Source organism: Pelodiscus sinensis, chromosome 11 (assembly GCF_052426305.1).
Source record: "Pelodiscus sinensis isolate ZL-2025 chromosome 11, ASM5242630v1, whole genome shotgun sequence".
Taxonomy (NCBI): domain Eukaryota; kingdom Metazoa; phylum Chordata; order Testudines; family Trionychidae; genus Pelodiscus; species Pelodiscus sinensis.
In genome coordinates, this window is record NC_143062.1 from 42,066,071 (window position 1) to 42,082,483 (window position 16,413).

Genomic DNA, 16,413 nt, shown 5'->3' on the forward strand with positions numbered 1-16,413 from the left:
GTGCCTTATTACATGAACAGTCCCTTTTCTTTTGTAAGGTGGTATTCACTGTATGTAATGTTGGCAGAATTGGGCCCCAAGCTACCAACAATTATAGCTAAGAAATTGCATTTAAATGTACAGTACAATGTGTGTGGTGTGCTATTTTTTTTTTTTTTTTTGGCTAATTCCATGAACTGCCCCATTCTACTTGAGAGTATGAGAATATTTAGGTCCTATCTGTTTGTTTTTGGTCCACCCCCCGCCCCTCCTTTTTTTTTTCCAAGCTGAAAGGAAATCCCCAAAACAGCATTATTCAAAGTGCTGGATTGTTGTTAAACCATTCTATTGAAATTCGGGATTAGTAACCATGCAGAGAAATATGAACCCATGTTCTGTGCGGGTGGTAACCCTCTATGGCTTTATAAAATATGTATTTACCACATGTCTCATAGATCATTCTTTCCCCTTATTTTGTTTTACTTTATTATTAGCTGTTTTAAAAATAAATTCGATGAATATTTATCTAACCAAATAGTAGCTTATTTACAGTGGATTTCTTTGAGAGCACAATGGGGTGGGAAGGAGACCCAGCTACAGTCCTTGAATTATGTGTAGAACAGTTTCCATGATTGTCATTTTGTCTGCATCACTTTTTTCTGGGGGTCATTTTAAATGGGAATACGAGAAGTTGATTTCTGGGCTGTGGTAATAACTCTTCAGTGTGTGTCTGTGTCTAGATATTGTAGGGGATCTGCTGGGAGAGGAAAGTTCAAACATCTTAGAAAGAGCCTTTTCAGAGTTTCCCCGGAGCTGTGTGATGTGCTGATCTCTGCAGCTGCACCATTCTTCTTGTCCCCACCCCAGCTCTTCCACTAGCTGCGGCGCTCTCTTGTGTTCAAGCAGAGAGGGCATGTGCCGTCATCCTTGGTTCGTCCAGATGTCAGCGCGTTGGTTGACATATTTAATGTATGAAGAGTCATTTAAAATAGTTTTTTCAATTCAGCCTGTGAGTAATCGTGTTACATTTTTGTTCCAGTTTATTAAGGGAAACTTAACTAGTTATGCAGCCCCAGTGTGGCGGGTGCCTTTGCAAACTGATTATTTGATTTGATTTTTTTAATAGAACCTTTGTGCCAGCTCCGTTAAAAGCGAGGTTGAATCTGAGCAAATGGTGTGCCCCTGTGCTACATGGAAAGCTGAATCATATGGCAGTGCCGGTGAAATGCAGCCTGCTGATGCTTGCCCAACCTGAAAGTCCATTGAGACCAGATTCTCATGGCCTACAGTGCTTATAATGCACGCAGAGCTCTGAGACCTCAAACAGACAGGCACTTCAAACCCCGGATAGTAATGTAATGCAATTTAACCTTGCTTGGATCTTTCTGGCCTGTGCTTTTTAACTCTTTCCTGAAGATTACAGGGAGTTTGATTTTAATTCCTTTGGCTACGGCACGCGTACCCTGTTTCATATTCTGGGCAATGAGACTATGATGAGTCTACAGAGTAAGCATGGGGTTAGCTCATTGGATGAGCTGCTTGATGCACATGTTCTGCTTAAAGATTACTGCCGTTGTCCAACAAAATAATAAAAGCAGCTTCTCGGCTTTTGGGGTAGGTCTGTGCTAAATCAGATGGTTGAGATTTCTTTGTGCGGCCGCACAGCTTCCCGTGAAGCCCTGCGCAAGGGTTCAGTGCGGCAGCAAGGAGAGAGACCTCTTCCCAAGACCTGAAGCTGCCACAGCAGCTCTGTGCCAGGGCTGGTAGGGCAATGGCCAGTGCATTCAGGCCTGGCTCCTTGGTGGGAGGACCACGGGAGTTGGTGCACGCAAGAGCAGCTCGCCGAGTGTAGCGCAGAGCTTCATGGGCCCTTCCTCCAGGAACTGGGCCTGCTGGCTGCTTCTGGGGAGCAACGTAGTGCCCCAGGATAGACAGGCGCCAAGTAGCCTGCCTTAAAGCAACCAACCGGAAGCCACCCAGATAACCCTCAGACATGCCTCCCCCAAGCCCAGTCGCCGCCTGCACTCTAAGCCCCTCGTCCTCTGCCACACCCCATAACACACCCCCTCAGTTAAGAGCTTGTATACCCTGCTGTTCCCAAATCCCAGGCCGGAGCCCCTCTTGCATCCCAAAGCCCTCACCCCCTCATGACCCCCAATTCCCTGCCTCAGCTCTGAGCCCTCTCCTGTATCCCATGCCCCATCCCAGAGCCTGCATCCCCAGTCAGATCCCTTACACCTCAACTCTGTCCCAGCCCCCCCGAGCTCGCACCCCGAGCCAGAGCCCTCCCACCAATGAACCCCCAACTTCTGCCCCAGCCTGAACCCTCTCCGATACTCAGAGCCCCTTGGACTCAGTCCTGCCACAGGAACTTTGTTATAGGCACCAATAAGAAGGCCACATTGGTTCACATAATAGAATTCATTATGCTCAGGGGTGGGAAAAATTGGAAGTTATGTCTGAGCTGATTTCCCAAAGTTTGAGGGTAGGGGTCGGCATTGCCAGGGTGAGGTAATGTGGATTCCCCTGCAGGCTGTTCTCTACTCCCAGTTACGCAGTTACCCATTTTCCACTGCACGTTGCAACAGACCAGCCACTCTCTCTGCCAGTGCGGGTCCCCCTTCTATCAACTCCACTAGCCATCCCGTACCCGCTATGAACTCCACGCCGGCTCTTTCCCCGGTGTTTCCAATTATGCATCGGCCTGAATTTTCCCTTGATTGCATGGTCCTTAGCACAGCTTTCTAGAGCTTTCTCAGGACTCTTTGCACCCTGATCTCAGCCTACATTGGCTTTGAGAAGGGTGTGGGGGGTATTTTTATTTTTAAACACGTTGTCACCCCACTTGGGAAATAGTCGGGCATGTTCTTGGCTGGCAAATACTTAGGCTTTCCCCCGGAAGCTGAATTCTACCATTCCATTTCACATGGGCCACAGAAGTGAGGCTGTTTCCTCACACAGGAGACACCACGCCTCTCCTATTAACACAGGACTGGAGATTCTCTCTCCATCCACAGATGGTCCCTTTCTTTACCCACCTCACATAAAGGAGGACAGATGTCTTCTGAAACTGCTAAAGCGTGGGTCTCTTTTCTAACCCCTTCTAAGTCATGAAGGCTGGGAAAAGAGTACCCATGGCCACTGAAGAACAAAACAGCTGTGTGTGGTTTGACCAGAACTGTTGCGGCCACCACTGCAGGCCTGTTAGTGGTTCCGCTCATGATTGATCCAAGGGGGCACAATCAAGTTGCATGGATCACATTTTCCCTTAGGACAGGTTTTGGGTGTTAACCTTAGCGTGTGGGCCTGGGTTTGGTTTGGGTCAAAGATGTCAATGGGTACATCTATACTACACAGTTATTTTGGAATAAGCTATTCCGGAATAGTTATTCCAAAATAGCTTATTTCAAAATAGCACATCTACATTGCAGGGAAGCCTCAAAATTAGTCTGAGGCAAGCTTCCCTAATGTAGACATGATATTTCAGTTTAGAGCCCCAGGAGGAATAACTTAGAATGGGCCTGGTGAGGGGCTATTTTGAAATAGCAGCAGTGGAGCATCTACACACGCCTTATTTTGAAATAGCTATTTTGGAATAGGCATTATTCTTCGTAGAATGAAGTTTACAGAAGTCGGAATAAGCTGTCCGTTATTTAGAAATTATTTCAAAATAACAGAATTGCTGTGTAGATGCTCTCATAGTAATTTCGGAATAATGGCTGTTTTTCCAAAATAACTTGGCTGTGTAGACACACCCAATGAAAGTAGGTTGGGTTCAAGTTGGACGTGAATTTTCAAATGTTTATAAAACCGTGAGCCAGAAAGCATTAGGTGGTCTGAACACACTCATGTTTCACAGAAGATTGCTAGTGTGTAAGACAAAGACACATGCACTGGAAACCCTTGCCATTTGTGAATACTGGGGCACGGGGAACTCATTGCAGATGCTCTAGCCATAGAGAACTCGCTGTGACTCCTGGCCTCTGTGGGAAACTCAGCATGACTACCCTTCCAGGAGCCCTGCCATTCCTTCCCTCCAGGCCAGGCTAGGAGACCCATGAATAGCAATTTTTTGAGGGTCTCCTCTAATGTTTTGGCCATGAGTTCTGAAAAGCATTAGCTTGACATAGTCCTAGCACTTCCTCTTCCATCCAGGAAATACCTTCCAACTTTTTACTAAGCGTAAAGGGTTTTTTAGAACTCCACTGGCCTTTAGAAGTTCATGTTGACAGTAAGGAAGGAAAAGATCTTTAGCGTTATGGAATTATCACAACTCACTTCCAGAGTTGTTAAAGTATCTTCGGGCATGTGTGTGTGTGTGGAAATGCTGTATATTAGCATTCCATATATTGACTTGTGAATAGCTATAAGTGGAATTGTAGTATACTGCATCAACAGTGATTCTGCTAAATGAGCCATCACAAATTGGCAAACATTAACTTCTGACATAAAGGTAATTTTTCTTATTTCTGGTAATAACTTATATTACATCGATCTTATTAGTTTATAGCATATTTAGACCAATGTGCCTTAGTAAGTTTTACAATTGTGAATGAATGTTGCTAAAATACATGTACTGGCATTAACACAGTCAGATTTGATAAACAGGTTTGCTAATCCTTAATCTGTGATGATTTCTTCTTAAATTCTGAAGGTGTTAACTGAGATCATTTAAATCTATAGGGACAGATCGTCAGGTGGGGTAAATGGCCCAGTTTTGTTATAGTCATTGGATGTCTGCAGTAAATCACGCTTCTGGTATCTAGTATTTGCACCCAATTTCATAGATTAATATTGAATGATAGTTTTCCTCTAATTCTTAAATTTTATCTGGAACTTTGTGACATCATTATGCATGGTATAATGTATTGGCAAAGACATCATAAAATAGTCCACTGATTTCATTTGTCCTTTCTGAATAAATATATAAATAGAGAACAGATATGGACCCTATCTTGCACCAAATTAAAGTTAAAGGCAAACACTTTCATTGACTTCAGTGTGGCAGGATTAGACACTTTGGGTAAGTCTACAATGCAACACTATTTTGAAATGACTAGCGCTATTCCAAAATAACTTAGTCCACATTTACACAGCAGGCAGTTATTTCAAAATAGAATAAAAATCCTGTCAAGCTGGACAGCTTACTCTGACTTCTGTAACTCTCATTGTACGAGGAATAAGGGAAGTCGGAGGAAGGGTGCTTCATTTTGAAATAAGTGCTGTGTAGACGCTCTCTATTTCAAAATGAACTATGCACAGCTATATATGTAGCTCAATTTGCATAGCTTATTTTGAGTTAAGCCCAGCAGTGTAGACACATCCATTTAGTCCTTAACTGGTAAGCCCTGAAATATAAAAATGGAAATTCTTAAGTGTTTGAAATATTTTACATTACTTTAAAAAGTTTAACATGTCATTACAATTCATTATCAAAAACATTTTGTTGTTGTTGAGAAAAATGTATAAAACCAACATACAACAGAAAATATATATAGGGTGAAAGCTTTATCTATTAACTCAGGGGTTCTCAAACTTTGTGATACCGCGACTCCCCTCTAAGTTGCTTGCGACCCCCCTCTAAGTTGCTTGCATCCCCTCGGGGAGGTCAGGACCCAGAGTTTGAGAAATGTGGTGTTAACTGGAAGAGTTTGTTAACCAGCATTGATCCCAGCCACAATACCGCTGTGTCTTCGGGTGTGCTTGCCTGACTCCCGCCTTTCCAGCTGGCTGTTGATGGGCTTCTGAGAGCAGACGCCTACTTCCCCCTCAGCCTGCCTTAAGCTTCCGGGAGTCAGATCTGCTGGGAGCTGGATCTGCCAGTAGAGTGCCAGGGCAAAAGCACATTCAGTTAACTGGCAATCCCTGTTCCCCATGAATGCAAGATATAATACGCTTTCCTTGTATATTTAAAACAGGCAATAAAAATCCATAGAAGCTGGTCTTGTGTGCCCAGTGGGTAGATACATGGTCTATGCAGTTGGAGGAATGTGTTACTAATTCTGAGTGCCTAACATGAAATATCTACAAAAGCGGCAAGGAGTCCTGTGGGTGCCACAGGACTCCTCGCCGCTTTTGCAGATTCAGACTAACACGGCTACCTCTCTGATACATGAAATATCTAGTATCTAGCTTTCAGAACTGTTGAATGTTGTGTGACTCCTGGGGGGTGAAGTAAATGTTGAGTGCTTGATACCTTTTGAATATCGGGCCCCATGAGTGTCAGGTTGGGCTCTCAAAACCTGTGGGTACTTCTGACAATTTGGCCCCAAAGATTTTGAGTTAGAGCCCAATCCACAGTTATAGACCCTTGTTCAAGGGAATAAGTATTAGCAGAATTTAGTCTAAGTTGGTAGTCTGCTGTTAGTGCTTGGTTCATTTTTATTGGGTATTTTGCTTTTTCCCCCACTTTGTTTAAATTTGACATAATGTTTGAAATAGAACTGGGCAGTATCATGGAGTCTTAAGTTTCCAGCTCACACTAGATGGAAAACGTTTCTGCTTTATCAAAGCAATAACTTCATTGTGGTTGCTTTGCAAGAGAAGGACACTAGTTATTTCACAAGGATTTTTTTGGAGGGGGGCAATGGGAGGTTATCAAAAAATTATGGAGTCAATTCTTTGCCCTCTTGTTTACATGGAACCTAGCTCTGTCCCACACTTTGAAATGCATTTGTTTTAAATCATGTTAATAACACATATTGCTTGAAGGAATTGTTAGAAACCAAATTGCACCAGGTAAAAACTTGTAGAAGGCAATGAAGAGACCCTAATTATTATTATTATCCCCCACTGGCCCTGTGCTCCCTGTGGCGTTTCAAAGCAGCCGTGCTACATGGAGCCCGGGGCCAGCAAGGGAGTCCCTAGCTGACCCCGTGCTCCATGTGGTGCTGCTGCTTTGAAATACTGCATGCAGCCCAGGGACATCTGGGGTCCCGAGCTGCATGCAGCATTTCAAAGCGGCAGACCATGGGCTCTAGGCAGTGCTGCCGCTTTGAAACGCTGCATGTAGCCCAAGCCAGTTGGGGACACCCCAGATGGCCCCAGGCAGCACGCAGCATTTCAAAGCGGCAGTGCTGTATGGAGCTCAGGATCTGGCCCCAGGCTCCTTGAGGCACTGCTGCTTTGAAGCACACCCTCCTCTCTCTCCCCCCCCCCCCCCGCTGCCTCTTTCTTATAGAGGCAGAAATGGGGGGGAAGCGACTAGTCGACTAGTGTGTCAACTATCTGAGAAGCATCTGCTTATCGACTAGTCATTCACATCCCTAACCACAACAACTACAGGAAAGGCCACAATACAGCCACTTCTCTAGAGCAACTCTTTGGGGGCAGACATGATGATGTTGCTTGGAGCAATTTGAAAACCGTGTCGTGTGTGCTATGTATACAAAGCTGCAAATTCATTTGCTCAGACAAAAACCTCTGCTGCCGAGGGAAGCCCTCTCTGGAATAAGATTTCTGAAAAAGGTAAATTTCCCCTTTGTAATTTACGATCCCTTTAACAATGCCACTTTCTCAAAGCCATACATCATACGCAAACAATGGGCCACATAGAAAAGTCTACTCCCCAGACTATTACCAAGCATGTAATTTTGTCTTTAAATTCCTATGAGCGAACTGTACGAACATGATTTCATAGGAACCTGAGAGACGTTGCAGCTTTAATAATACTATGCTTCTATAGGTAATGCTTCATTTTGACTTTTTTATTAATTAAATTGCTCCTTTTGTGCATGCATGCGGCTGTGAGAAGGGGATTCCATGCATCACCTCATGCCCCACCCAACTCAGTCTTGGTGTGTTTCTGCCAAGGCAGTTTCTCACCTCCTCAGGCAGGCACTCTAAGATCATGTCCTGCCTCACTAGGCTTACGAAGTTTCTCACCCACTTCTTTGTTCTCAAAAGAAGAGCTCCCCTGAGGATTACTACTCCTCTTCCTGTGTAAACGCCAGCACTGCCTCGGTGTGCAGCAAGGCACCTTAAAACACCTGTAATGCTGGTCTACGCTGTCCACTAGGGGGTGTTGGAGAGAGGCAACATGCTTCTTTGGAGGCTAAAAATAAATACCTCCGGGTGTAGGTGTGACATTCCCACCCTCTGCAAACCTGATGTGCAAGTACTGTAAGTTCCAAATTCTACCTTCTCTGCACTAATCCATTACTGCTATCCCTCCACATCTCTGATCTTTCCAATCATATGTATTTTCATAACTTTCCCAGAAAATTGAGGTCAAATTTATTTCAGTCTTTATTCCCCCCCCCCCACTTTTTTTTTTTTTTTAACAGCAACATCTTGAATTATATAATACAAACGGGACCAAACATCTTTAGCAAATCACAGTCGCTATTCCGGCTACAGCAGCAGAGTTGGAAACTGGCTGCTTATCTAATAGAGGGAAGGTGCTGCGCTTTTTACCGTTTGGTGGGTTTTTTTTTGGTAGCGCAGTTTGTGGGCTGGCCCATAATCAGACAATTATGAAGGTTAACAGGAAAAAAAAAAAAAAAAAAAACCTGGGACCAGGAGTGATTCTAGGCAGCTGGCAATCCCAGTGAATTGGAAGCGCACCACCAGTGAAAACTGCAGTGAAAAGCAAATTAAACCTCATATCTGCCATCTCACTCGCTTTTCTCTGCTTTCCTGTTTGGACTTGAAAGGTGATTGGAGCCAAGGCAGTGACAGTTGACGGAAGTGCTGCAAGGAGAGAGTATTTATTTACAGTGAATCGTGGTGATGCTTGTTCAGGATGCGGTTTCACGCAGGATGTTCTGTCCCCACCCCCGGTTTGATCATTTCTCCACTCTCCCCCCCACCCCCCCAGCCCCCAAAAAAAAAAAAAACCCTTGATTGTTTGAGGCCACAGTTTATGCTTGGAGAAACATTGTGCAACATGCCTGTGCTTGGAATGCTCTGTTAATGTGCCATCATAGGAAGTTCCTGTACTGGGTATGGAGGCAACTCTGTGAACTAGCTCACATCCAGATGTGTTCCAACACAACTGTAATCGTTAGGCATTTAAAATAGGGAAGTAGGCTGACTACATATGCTGCAAGCTCTGGTTAATGTGGGCCGCTTAATTCATTGCCAGAAATACTGCCAGTTGATGTTGTAATGTCCCCTCCTCCCCCAGCCCTCCAAACAAGTTTTCATATCACACATGTACTAAAATTACTTTATACAAAAGTTACTGAATTTTTATTTTCACTTTAGCTTTGGGGCATGAAATTTCACCTAGCTCTCGCTCTCCTGATGAGGTCTTTTCATTTCACTGCCAATTGGATTGGAAAATACTTCAGAAGAACGTCATTTTTGTGGATGAATTTCACTCAGCCCTAAATAGAGAGGACTGTAATGCTGTGTTTGTCAAAAGAGCAGCTATTGGGTAAGACCTTTTCAATGTATGAATTAAACCATTTGCACGCAGGATCATGCTTATATATGTTACTGTAGCAGTTTAATGTTTGCAAAGTATTTTGAAAAGGCGAAGCATGAGATAAAGTACTATGTTGTTTCTGAACGCTGCTGATGTGTTGCCACAAAGAAAACAATCCGACCCCTCCTTCAGATGTAGTTTTCGTACGGCGAAAAGTTGACAGTAGTCTGGTATATTGAAACATCCTGTTTTAGTCAAATTCAAGAATTGCGAAAAGGCACTAGACTTCCATACCTGGAAAACAACTCGCTCGCTCGCTCGCTCTCAACAAAACAAGTAAAGGGTGAACGGTTGCAGTGCAAACCTCTCCACTACACTGCTGCTTGTTGTGGAGTAGACTGTTCTGCAGGGATGTCTTTATGGTTGAAAACTTACTTCAGTCCCAGGCTTTGTCTACACGACAGTTTTGTCATCAAAAACTTGCCTTTGGATGACAAAACAGTGGGAGTATCCACACTGCAATGGTACTTCTGTCAGGGGAAGAGGGGAGCCCACTTCTGGCGGTGTGGACATGATCTGCTGACAGAGGGAACAAGTGTCAACACCTGCCGGTGATTTTTGGGTGTCGAAGTTTGTAGTCAAAGCTTGGTAGTGTAGACATACTGTGGGTGTGTACCGTAGTAGATCCTTGGCCTGTACTGAAACTGCTAACAAAATGTTCACACTTCTCAACTTGGAAGTGGAGTGAGATCACCAATTCCTTTCATATAGGCCACTGACAACAATGTGTAACTTTTGTTATTACAAGATTGGGCTATATGCAGGCTCTGACCAAAAGAGAGAATTTCTGTATCGTATTAATAATTCTCAGCAGAATATGCAGCTCAGGCACACGCTATAGTGCAGTATTAAGCCAGGAAGTTATTGAGAATGGTAGAGAGGTTGTTTGTTGTTTCTTGGACCATTTTTAAACGCTATTTTTAAGAGTACTTTTTAATTAGTCTTTATAGCTGGAAAAAGGAATTATCCAATGCTTGGTTTTTTTCCCACTGATGGCTTTTAATTACATCATTGCTACTGTCGGGCTCTTTCTGCAATTCCCATATTGTTCATCAGACACAGTGAAATGTGTTTAGGAAACTGTAAAAGACAGTACATTGTATCCAGAAGCCATAGTTGTAGTCAGCATTCAGGCAACCACAGCAACAGTTTTGGTAACTTTATGGCCAGTACACATGCTGCATTGTGTAACTTCCTACAGTTTCAGAAAAATGGAGCGCACGGCTACTTCATTTGTTATACCTTTCTCACAGACTGCATTACCTGTGCAATTAAATTCAGTAAGGAATAGAAGAAGTAGTAAGTGTGTACAAGCCTAGACCGAAGCTTTCAAGTGGTCTCTTTTGTGAGTTAAAACTCAAGCCAGCAAGATGTTCTATTACATGCATCTGAGATTTATCAGTGTCCCTCATTGCTTCTTAGTTTGTGTTTTCATCTTAGGCTTCAAAACTCTTCCCTGGCAAAATTTGTTAGGGTCCTTTCAATGTTGTGCTTTCCTTGTGTCATATTGTCTTCTCGTAGCTGACTATTAAAATAACAGGGTACAATAATGATTTTTTTCAACACAGACCAGTCAAATGATCGTATGAATATATTTGATTTCTTGTGACTGACTCCATTTTTAAAGTTATATTGAAGGCTCTCAAAAGCATGCAGTTTCCACTGCAGATGGATCTCTGAGGCTAACCAGAGCCCCACAGTTAATAAACACTTAAAGCCATACCATGACATTTGCAAAGTTAGCTATGAATTTACATGGCCATTTCCTCTTAAAAACTAATGGCATCTGGGCACCCAAATGGAGTGTCTTTGAAAATCCCAACTATGACTGTTCTAGTTGCACAGCAAATGCCAAGAAGCTCTTAAAACTGGACTAAAGTTCTCACCTTTTTAAAGATGAAAATGGTGGATGTCTCAGTATTTGCTGTGTCAGAATTGTAATGCATTTTCTTAGTGCTAGGGAATTCTCTACAGATGGCGACTAGAATGTGCAGTTAACAGAGTTAGTGAATATCACCAGTTCAAGTGCCATTGAAAGATTCTTTAAAAAATAGATAATGTTCTATATATTTGAGAGTTTGTGTGTCTGTATGTTCAAGAACTCCTAAATGGTAAGAGCTAGGACTATCATATTTGGTAGGCAGCTTCCTTTTATCATAATTTAAAGCAAGGTTATAGTTGTATGGGGACATTGCTGACTGTTCCCCTTCATCAGGGAGTGGTTGGGTAGCACAGGGACCAGATGAAAATAAACCTGTCCCAACTAGAGGACAAGCACCCCTCCCTCTGCCTAAGCCTGCTGGAACTGCAGTGCCCATGGAGAAGCGCTTCTCACCTGGCCCCAAGCTGCAGCTTTGAGAGAAGGTTAGAGTAGTCTGTTGTCATATAACTTTGAGAACATTGCTGGACTTAAATTAGATTGGCTTAAATACTAGAATTTACCTTTTTCTACTCCTCTAATACAGTGTTTCTCAACTTTTAAAAAAAGAAAAAAAGTACCCCTTTAAAAAAAAAAAAAAGTACCACCAGTACCTACACTTTTCAGACACATTTTTTTCTACCATTGCAACACATTTGTTTAAACAACTTTAATTATAAGCTGGGTGGGCAATGAAATTTTTGGGTATAAAAAGTACAAAAATAATAAAGCGTTGTTAAACTTAAAACAAAAATTCAGTTTTCTCCAAATTTCAGTTGTGTTGACGTATCCCCCAGACTTTTCTTGAGTACCCCCAAGGGTACTTGTACCACTGGTTGAGAAACACTGATCTAATGTGTCTGCCTTAATACTTTTACTATGAATGCATGTGGACTTTTTGAAATCACAACCATTGTTCTATCAAGGCTAGGGCAAAAAAAATTCTTCAGTCCTCTCCTTTATATACTCACTAGCAGGTGAGACCCTTCATTCACTGGACAAAGTTATTTTGCGTAAATTACACTTATAGGAAAATTTAAGAAATTAAATATAAGTCATAGAATTTGTTTTCGGTGTGCTTGCAAAAGGCAAGTGAAGGAACAGGTTTTTAAATTTGTAAGATTTCAACTTCACACGTTATTCATTTTATTAAATAATTACCATACATATTAAATTTGAATCGAAAAAGCTTCCATTACTCTTTCTGTAACTAATTTGAATTATTTTATGATTTGAAACAGTAAAAAATTTGTTTACACTACAATGATAATGTAGCCAATGTTTCCTAACCTTATTTATACTGCGGACTGACAAACTCATTCACGAATTGTTGGCAGACCAGCAACATTTTATGTATTTCTTTATGCATTCATTATTTGTATAATGAATATGCCAATATGCAAATAAAATGTAACTGGTCCACCAAAAGCTCTGGCCCCCAAAGGCACCACAAACAGCTGGCTTCAGCTCCTGTAGTCACCACGTGGCTGAAGCCACAGCTGAAGCCAGCTGTTCGTGACAACCGTGGGGGCCGGAGCTGGGGTACACCTCAACCCCCTAAACCCCCAAGTGCCAGCCCTAACCTCTAGAGCCCCCCAGCTCTCCCACCATGCAATGACCCTCTCTTCCATGTCCTGGAGGAGACCTCAGTGCTTGTTGGCTGAGAGGTGGGGCAGGACACTTCTCTCCCAACAGCCGCAGTGGGAGGGGAGGCGTTGGGCAGAGTACCCTGGAGCAAATGTTAGCAAATATTTTTTTATTAACTCTAATCATAATAGTCATGTCTTTTTTTTCCGATGAGAAACGAAAATAATTTAAACCTTTAACCTAGCATAGTCTGGTGTAAAAAGTAGTGCATTCAGCTAATTTAAGTGGGAGGATGCAAAATTTGGTATCTGTAGGTATTTGCAAAATATGACTTTATTTTGCACAAACAAATCAACAGACAAACTCTTCAAAATGTAAAGAAGATGCTGTCACTGTACACAGATGCAGTTTTTTAAATGCAAAGCTGTCTTATGTTCTATGAGCATCGAATAACATTAAGGAGGCTTCAGGTGTGTCAGAATTATATAGTTTTTACAGTATGTGTCTCCTTTTCCCATCATTTCCTAGATGTGTCCATTTTTACTTCTGAAGTTGTATCAACATTAGCAAAGAGATAAAGCCAAGCCCTTACTTTTATTACGAGGTGTCTATGAATAGGCTATTCAAGGCATATTTAATTGCCAACAGACACACTTCAGCTAGAGAGAAGTTTCTTTCATTGTGTTTTCTTCAGTCATTTGCAAAATACTTCGGTTGACTGTAAGTGCCACATTGTGAACTGGTTGGGGTTGAACAGTCTGTTGGGTTTGACTTAAAAATGGACCAAAAAAACCCCAACACAATCTATTTAATGTGACCTAAGGAGTGGAAATTGATTTGTTAATACAATAGTGTGGGGATGATTTTTCAGCAATGTCAAAGGGATTTAGGAGCTCAGGTCCAATTGACTTTCCCTGGGACTTGAGCTCCTAAATTCCTTAGACAGTTTTGACCCTTTCCTTTCTTCTTTGAGTGCTTGCACATGTCCATTCCATGTTAGGTGTATGTGCTCACTAGGGATGTCGACGAGTAGTTGACTAGACGGTTAACCAATAAGCCTAGGTTTATTGGTTAATCTTGTCGTCTACTCTCATTCTCGCTCCCCTGCTGCCTCTGTATCAGAGGCAGCAAGGGGAGGGAGCAGCTCCCCCCAGCACCAGCTGTGCAGTACCGCCTCCCATCACCCCCCCACCCCCCCCAGAGGCATGCGCTTTCTGGCAGGAACATTGGAACCAACCTCTCATACCACCAGGACATTGTCACAGATTCCATGAAAAATTGGAAGACTGGAACCAAGTATCCCCCGAGACGGATGTCGCTGGACTCAGGGAGATACTCCTTCCCCCCCCCCCCCTCGCAGTGACTGGTCCGCAATGCCACCAGATACCGCTGCTCATCCTGGGACTGCTTTCAGAGTGCAAGGCATGGCTCTTTGGTCCTCTGATGTGGATCCGCCAAGTGCCACTTGTCACTGAGATCCCCACGGAAGCACACATCCTACTCAGACCAATCCTCCTCCAGGTGCGACCACAGATATCGCCAGGCAGGGTGTTGCCACCCCAGCAGGTCCTGGTCTTTGGGTAGCAACTGCTCAGGATATGGCTTCAGATTGGTGGGGTAACCTCCCAGTCCCTCCGTGCTATCTGCATTAGCACTGAAACGTGTCCCATGACCCCAGACAAATATGGCTGGTTCCATGGTAGCTGTGGACCCCATGGGGGGTTCACTCAGCCTTCCCAGCCTAGCTACTCAATGTTGGGAGCTTTTCACAGTCTGGTGGCCTCAGTCTCACCCCCTCTGATGAAGGAGGACTTCATGTAACTTTGGGTTTCTGCCCCAAGGGAAGATGTGAACATCTGGGCATTGTAGATAGGGCCCTTAAACTGAGTCCTCAGAGAGCTGATCTCAGTGTTGGTAACTGCAGCTGGTTGTGGTCCTACTTGTGTGCTTTGCCGGAGGAGGCTTGAGAGGCTGGTTCAGCAAGACCAGGTAAAAGGGGGCCAGGCTGGCAGAGAAGGCTCAGGGTCCCAAACCTTCACACATCCCGTCTCCAAAAAGGCAGAGCTCAAGTATTTTGTCCCAAATAAGGGCCACAAATACCTTTATTCCCACCCTCCCCCAAATTTGCTGATGGTTGGGAGCATTTATCCATGGGGAATGTTGTGGCTGGAGGAAGAGAAACCGCCCCAGTCTCCAAGAGATTTTTCAGCTCCCAGTCCTCCCTTCTTTGGCCTGTGGGGAGTGGGTCGTCCTCTCCCCACCCCTCATGATCCTGGGTGCATGGGGAAAGGAGTCCATAGAGGAGAGAAGTGGTGGCTGTATCAGCTAGGTGATGGTGAGTATTCGGGGCGGAGGGATGGGATGATAAGACGTATCACAGGGAAGGATGAGTCAGTTTGGTGTGTGTGTCTGGGTGATCGAGGATGGCAAGCGTGCACCTTGAAGAGAAGTAATGTGACTGCTGACACAGGATGAATTGAAGTAGGTTCTTTCCCTCCATGTCTCAGCCTGTAATTGCAAAAGGGAATATTAAGTCTGGCTGAGGGAGGAAAACAACAAACATATTGTGATATGGGTGGAGAGCACGATGAGCAGTGGGGTGCCTTGCCAAACTCTTGGCTCTCCTACCCAATCCCCAGCCCCATGCCCACTTATAAACCTCTTGTTTTCATCCTTCGTATTTCTTCACCTCTGGCCATCCTGTGTTTTGATGAGCCTCGGCAGCTTCTACGCTCTGTTAGACCAGCCCTCCACTTTGGCAAACCATGGCAGATTTGTCTGAGGGAGCCGTAGACAACTGGGTCTGAAAGCTCTGTGTCTGTCCAACCGGGCTGCAGCCCTCCCACTCCTAACAGTTACAGGGGGCTGTGGAGACAGTGATTGTGGCAACCTAAAATGTTAGAGACCCTGGACAATATCCTGGTCCCCTTGAAGTTGATGGCAGAGCTTCTGTTGACTGACTCCTTAGGGACAAGATTTCTACTGCAGAGTTTGAAGCTCCCCTCCGGAGACTTTGCTGCCCTCCACTTGGAAGACACCGATTCAAGCACTTAGTGAAAATCAGTGTTAATTTGGATGGGAAGCTGCATTTCTTACTTACAATAACAGTAAAAGACCAGAAAAAATCTGAAGTTTAACTCAACATTCATGTCCTTCCTAAACTCTGCTCCTACAATTCCAGGGTGGGGTGGGGTGGGGTGGGGTGGGGGGGGGTGGTGTCAGTTCCTTTTTTTGGCTCAACAAGTTTTGCTGTTGGTGTGAGTGATGCGGAAAAGTTTGGGAACCACTGCCCTAGACCTTCATACCTACAAACTCACTCGCTATGCAGATCAATCTACAGTGCATATATGCAAGCCCTCCCATTCACACTTGAGCACACAACCTGAACTCCAATCTCATCTGTCATGAGCACAAGTAAGCCAACAGGCTTTGACTATGCCGGAGTGGGGTTTTGTTTTTGTTTTCGTTTTGGTAAAGGATCTTCCCATTGCTAAGGTTA

General features: G+C 43.8%; 1 protein-coding gene across 32 annotated transcripts in view; it reads left to right on the forward strand.

The window, feature by feature from the left end:
- The window catches only part of FOXP1 (forkhead box P1), a 561,728-nt gene that overhangs the window by 130,172 nt on the left and 415,143 nt on the right, over positions 1-16,413 (forward strand). For 8 of the 32 annotated variants that reach the window (XM_075938606.2, XM_075938609.2, XM_075938604.2 and 5 more), the window contains one exon: positions 9,187-9,358. The exons of the other annotated variants lie outside the window; for them this stretch is intronic. The gene's annotated coding sequence lies outside the window, so the exon portion shown is untranslated. The remainder of the gene's footprint in view (positions 1-9,186; positions 9,359-16,413) is intronic. 32 annotated transcript variants of the gene reach the window in all.